At 60.6% G+C, this 6,090-nt stretch overlaps 1 protein-coding gene across 1 annotated transcript in view; it reads left to right on the top strand.

Annotated features, from left to right (window-relative positions):
* Positions 1-2,983: 2,983 nt before the first annotated feature.
* The window catches only part of NLGN3 (neuroligin 3), a 477,014-nt gene continuing 473,907 nt past the window's right edge, over positions 2,984-6,090 (top strand). The window contains exon 1 of the mRNA XM_078640209.1: positions 2,984-3,138. The gene's annotated coding sequence lies outside the window, so the exon portion shown is untranslated. The remainder of the gene's footprint in view (positions 3,139-6,090) is intronic.

Genomic DNA, 6,090 nt, shown 5'->3' with positions numbered 1-6,090 from the left:
CCTGCTCGCGGCCTCCTCTCCCTCCCTCTCCTTTGGTCTCCCGTCCATTCCCGCTTCTCGACGCCCTCTTCCTTTCCCTCCTCATGATCGCCCCATTCTCTTCCCCTGTTCTGCCCGCTCCTCTCTGCTGTTTTTCTTCCCCTGTTCTGCCCTGGTCTATCTTCCCCTGTTCTGTCCTGTTCTCTCTTCCCCTGTTCTGCCCCATTCTCTTCCCCTGTTCTGCCCCGCTCTCTTCCCCTGTTCTGCCCCGCTCTCTTCCCCTGTTCTGCCCCGCTCTTCTCTCCTGTTTTTCTTCCCCTGTTCTGTCCTGTTCTTTCTTCCCCTGTTCTGCCCCGTTCTCTTCCCCTGTTCTGCCCCGCTCTCTTCCCCTGTTCTGCCCCGCTCTTCTCTCCTGTTTTTCTTCCCCTGTTCTGTCCTGTTCTTTCTTCCCCTGTTCTGCCCCGCTCTCTTCCCCTGTTCTGCCCCACTCTCTTCCCCTGTTCTGCCCCGCTCTTCTCTCCTGTTTTTCTTCCCCTGTTCTGTCCTGTTCTCTCTTCCCCTGTTCTGCCCCGTTCTCTTCCTCTGTTCTGCCCTGTTCTCTTCCCCTGTTCTGCCCCGTTCTCTTCCCCTGTTCTGACCCGTTCTCTTCCCCTGTTCTGCCCTGTTCTCTCTTCCCCTGTTCTGTCCCGTTCTCTTCCCCTGTTCTGCCCCGCTCTCTTCCCCTGTTCTGCCCCGTTCTCTTCCCCTGCTCTGCCCTGTTCTCTCTTCCACTGCTCTGCCCTGTTCTCTTCCCCTGTTCTGCCCTGTTCTCTTCCCCTGTTCTGCCCCGTTCTCTTCCCCTGTTCTTCCTGTTCTCTCTTCCCCTGTTCTGTCCCGTTCTCTTCCCCTGTTCTGCCCCGCTCTCTTCCCCTGCTCTGCCCTGTTCTCTCTTCCACTGCTCTGCCCCGTTCTCTTCCCCTTTTCTGCCCTGTTCTCTCTTCCCCTGTTCTGTCCCGTTCTCTTCCCCTGTTCTGCCCCGTTCTCTTCCCCTGTTCTGCCCCGCTCTTCTCTCCTGTTTCTCTTCCCCTGTTCTGCCCTGTTCTCCCTTCCCCTGTTCTGCCCCGCTCTCTTCCCCTGTTCTGCCCCACTCTTCTCTCCTGTTTTTCTTCCCCTGTTCTGCCCTGTTCTCTCTTCCCCTGTTCTGCCCCGCTCTCTTACCCTGTTCTGCCCCGCTCTTCTCTCCTGTTTTTCTTCCCCTGTTCTGTCCTGTTCTCTCTTCCCCTGTTCTGCCCCGCTCCTCTCTCCTGTTTTTCTTCCCCTGTTCTGCCCTGGTTTCTCTTCCCCTGTTCTGTCCTGTTCTCTCTTCCCCTGTTCTGCCCCATTCTCTTCCCCTGTTCTGCCCCGCTCTCTTCCCCTGTTCTGCCCCGCTCTTCTCTCCTGTTTTTCTTCCCCTGTTCTGCCCTGTTCTCTCCTCCCCTGTTCTGCCCCGCTCTCTTCCCCTGTTCTGCCCCGCTCTTCTCTCCTGTTTTTCTTCCCCAGTTCTGTCCTGCTCTCTCTTCCCCTGTTCTGCCCCGTTCTCTTCCCCTGTTCTGCCCTGTTCTCTTCCCCTGTTCTGCCCCGTTCTCTTCCCCTGTTCTGCCCTGTTCTCTCTTCCCCTGTTCTGTCCCGTTCTCTTCCCCTGTTCTGCCCCGCTCTCTTCCCCTGTTCTGCCCCGTTCTCTTCCCCTGCTCTGCCCTGTTCTCTCTTCCACTGCTCTGCCCTGTTCTCTTCCCCTGTTCCGCCCTGTTCTCCCTTCCCCTGTTATGCCCTCTCCTCTCTCCTCTTTTTCTTCTCCTGTTCTGCCCCGTTCTCTTCCCCTGTTCGGCCCCGCTCTCTTCCCCAGTTCTGCCCTGGTCTCTCTTCCCCTGTTCTGCCCTGATTTCTTCCTCTGTTCTGCCCCGCTCCTCTCTCCTGTTTTTCTTCCCCTGTTCTGCCCTGTTCTCTTCCCCTGTTCTGCCCCGTTCTCTTCCTCTGTTCTGCCCTGTTCTCTTCCCCTGCTCTGCCCCGTTCTCTTCCCCTGTTCTTTCTTCCCCTGTTCTGCCCTGTTCTCTGTTCCCCTGTTCTGTTCCGTTCTCTTACCCTGTTCTGCCCCGCTCTCTTCCCCTGTTCTGCCCCATTCTCTTCTCCTGCTCTGCCCTGTTCTCTCTTCCCCTGCTCTGCCCTGTTCTCTTCCCCTGTTCTGCCCAGTTCTCTTCCCCTGCTCTGCCCTGTTCTCTCTTCCCCTGATATGCCCGCTCCTCTCTCCTCTTTTTCTTCCCCTGTTCTGCCCCGTTCTCTTCCCCTGTTCTGCCCTGTTCTCTTCCCCTTTTCTGCCCTGTTCTCTCTTCTCCTGTTCTGCCCCGTTCTCTTCCCTGTTCTCTCTTCCCGTGTTCTGCCACGTTCTCTGCCCTGTTCTCTCTTCCCCTGTTCTTCCTCTCTCCTCTTTTTCTTCCCCTGTTCTACCCTGTTCTCTCTTCCCCTGTTCTTCCCCTGTTCTGCCCTGTTCTCTCTTCCCCTGTTCTGCCCTGTTCTCTTCCCCTGTTCTCTCTTCCCCTGTTCTGCCCTGTTCTCTTCCCCTGTTCTCTCTTCCCCTGTGCTGCCCTGTTCTCTCTTCCCCTGTTCTGCCCTGTTCTCTTCCCCTGTTCTCTCTTCCCCTGTTCTGCCCTGTTCTCTTCCCCTGTTCTCTCTCCCCCTGTTCTGCCCTGTTCTCTCTTCCCCTGTTCTGCCCTGTTCTCTCTTCCCCTGTTCTGCCCTGTTCTCTTCCCCATGTTCCCTCTTCCCCTGTTCTGCCCTGTTCTATGCTTCCCCTGTTCTGCCCTGTTCTCTCTTCTGCCCTCCCCCGTTCCCGGGTGCCTCCTCTGCAGCGCTCTCTCCTTCCTCCCTCCCTCTCTCCCTCTTCTCTGATCCCCCCGCCCCCCCTCCTTCCCCCGCACATTTACATTCGCCTCTCATCCTCGCTCCCCTGCAGCCCTCAGACCGGCTCTGGGGCCCTCCGTCCATCCCTCGCCCTCCGTGCCTACCCATGAGGGCAGCGCCGGGCCGGCTCCGAGCGGGGGGTGCAGCCGGTACCGGGCAATGTATCCGCGGACCCGGGGGCGGCGCGGGGGGCGCTCCGCCACACCCGCCCGCACCTGCCGCGCCGAGGAGATGGCGGCCCCGCAGGTCAGTGATGGGGATGGGGCCTCATGGCGGCTGCAGCCCCCCCCCCCCTGCCCTGGCATCCTCCGCCGGAGGGGGGGGGGGAGGAGCGGGTGCTGTCCTCACCCCGCAGTGGGCAGGGGGGGTCCGTGGGGGGAGGGGAGAGGACATACCTGGTCCTGCCCTCCGTTCTCCCCCGTGCAGGGGGCTCTGCGGACTGATGCTGGGGGTGCCTGGCTGCCCCTGGCGTGGGCAGAATACCTGCCTCTGCCCTCTTCTCCGTCGTGGGGGTGAGCGGGTGTCCGGGGTGGGGGAGGGTAGGGGACAGTGGCTGACGGACACACCTGCTTCTGTCCTCCTCTCCGCCGTGGGGGTGTCCGTGGGGGTGGACAGGGTGCCCTGTGCTGCCCTCCGCCTGCTGGCACTGTGGGAGGGGGGGGGCGGGTGGGTGTCCGTGGGGGTGGACAGGGTGCCCTGTGCTGCCCTCTGGCACTTTGGGGGGGAGCGGGTGGGTGTCCGTGAGGGGTGGACAGGGTGCCCTGTGCTGCCCTCCGCCTGCTGGCACTGTGGGGCGGGGGGGGGGGAGCGGGGGGGGCGTCCGTGGGGGTGGACAGGGTGCCCTGTGCTGCCCTCTGCCTGCTGGCACTGTGGGGCGGGGGGGGGGGAGCGGGGGGGCGTCCGTGGGGGTGGACAGGGTGCCCTGTGCTGCCCTCTGGCACTGTGGGGGGGGGAGCGGGTGATTATCCACAGGAGTGGACAGAGTGCCCTGTGCAGTCCTCTACCTGCTGGCACTATGGGGGGGGAGCGGGTGGGTGTCCGTGGGGGTGGACAGGGTGCCCTGTGCTGTCCTCTGCCTGCTGGCACCGAGGGGGTGAGCGGGTGTCCGTGGTCCTGTCTCCACCGAGGGGGTGAGCGGGGTGTCCGTGGAGGGGGCAGTGTTCCTAGTCCTGAGTGTCGGACCGAGTGGAAGGACTTTACCCGAGGGGGCCAAGAGAGCTCCAGCAGGCACAGCTCCTCGGCACGCACAGCTCATGGGCACGCACAGCTCATGGGCACGCACAGCTTCTCAGCGCGCACAGCTCCTCGGTACGCTGCGTACGCACAGCTCCTTTGCAGCACATCCCCTCGGCACGCACAGCTCATGGGCTCGCACAGCTCCTTGGCACGCACAGCTCCGTGTCACGCACAGCTCATGGGCTCATACAGCTCCTTGGCACGCACAGCTCATGGGCTCGCACATAGTCACTTCAGGGCCACATGAAAACCCCCGCCCCCACATTACCATCATCCCGCAAATAACACCAAGACACGTTTGTTAAGATTGGGAAAATATGCTGCAGGTTTATTATTACATACAAGATTATGTAATCACGGTGGGTTATTTTACGGGCAATCCAAGGGCAGGCCGCATTCTCGCCACCTGCCCGCCTGCTGAGCCAATCAGCGCCGTGGCGAACCACCCAGCTGATGAACATTATGGTAATAATACTCACGCCCCTTGCGGGGCGTAACTAAGCAACCCCCAGGTGCGCAGGCCCGCAACCGCCCGAAGGACTACTGGGGCGCCGACTCGGATTCCTAGACCTCCCATGAGGTTCTAGGTTAGGCTCTGGCACCCCTATGTGCCCGCTGAAGTACAGTGTTGCACCTCTCTGTTTCCGGATTGCCCTGTAACTCCGCCTGCAACGAAAAAAGAAACACATTAAAACTCCCTCAGGAGCCCCCCCCTCAGCTGACACTCTTGGGTAAGCGGTAGGGAGGGAAAGAGTGTCCACGTCCACGCAACGTCCGGGGCGGCAAAGAGACCACCGCAGTGGCCTGGGGGGAAGATATACCTTCTTCCTGCATGCCGCCCCCCCAGACGTGCGTCACTGGGCCGCCCCCTCCACCAGGCGACTCTGCCCGGAGGGGGGGTGTCTGACCCTGTCTAGGGGCGGGGCGGCCCTCTGCGACTAAGGGCCCACCCTCCTGATGGCCACCGGGTGGCCTCGGGCAGGCGCAGCTCCTTGGCACGCACAGCTCATGTGCTCGCACAGCTCCCTGAGCGCGCACAGCTCATGGGCTCGCACAGCTCCTCAGCAGCACAGCTCATGGGCTCGCACAGCTCCTCAGCAGCACAGCTCATGGGCTCGCACAGCTCCCCCGCATGCACAGCTCCCTGAGCGGCGGTCTTATCTGGGCTCCCCCCACTCCTCCGGGCGTCCAGATCGCACATATTGAAGCGAAGGGGCATCCTGGGGTCCGCCTGCCTCTGCTGCTCCCCAATAAACGTGCTCGACCCTCAGCTTCCGCACAAAGATGTCTGTCAGCCCCCCTCGAGGACCAAACGACCCCCCTTCCTTCTCTGACTGTCAATCACCCATCGCCTGCAGACCCAGTGTCCACGGAGTGACCGTCCATCAGCCCACTGTCCGTCATCTGTCACCCACTGACCATCAGTCCATCAGCCCACTGTCCATCAGTCCATCAGCCCACTGCCCATCAGTCCATCAGCCCACTGTCTGTCATCTGTCAGCCCACTGTCCATCAGTCCATCAGCCCACTGTCTGTCATCTGTTAGCCCAAAGTCCTTCGGTCCATCAACGCATCATCCATCAACTGTTCACCCAAAGTTCTTCAGTCCATCAACGCATCATCCATCATCTGTTAGCCCAAAGTCCTTCGGTCCATCAACACATCATCCATCAACTGTTCACCCAAAGTCCTTCAGTCCATCAACGCATCATCCATCCTCTGTTAGCCCAAAGTCCTTCGGTCCATCAACACATCATCCATCAACTGTTCACCCAAAGTCCTTCAGTCCATCAACGCATCATCCATCATCTGTTAGCCCAAAGTCCTTCGGTCCATCAACGCATCATCCATCAACTGTTCACCCAAAGTTCTTCAGTCCATCAACGCATCATCCATCATCTGTTAGCCCAAAGTCCTTCGGTCCATCAATGCATCATCCATCAACTGTTCACCCAAAGTCCT

This window comes from Lissotriton helveticus, chromosome 4_2 (assembly GCF_964261635.1).
Source record: "Lissotriton helveticus chromosome 4_2, aLisHel1.1, whole genome shotgun sequence".
Classification (NCBI taxonomy): domain Eukaryota; kingdom Metazoa; phylum Chordata; class Amphibia; order Caudata; family Salamandridae; genus Lissotriton; species Lissotriton helveticus.
Note: the sequence above shows the minus strand (reverse complement) of the source record. Positions and strands in the feature narration are given on the sequence as shown.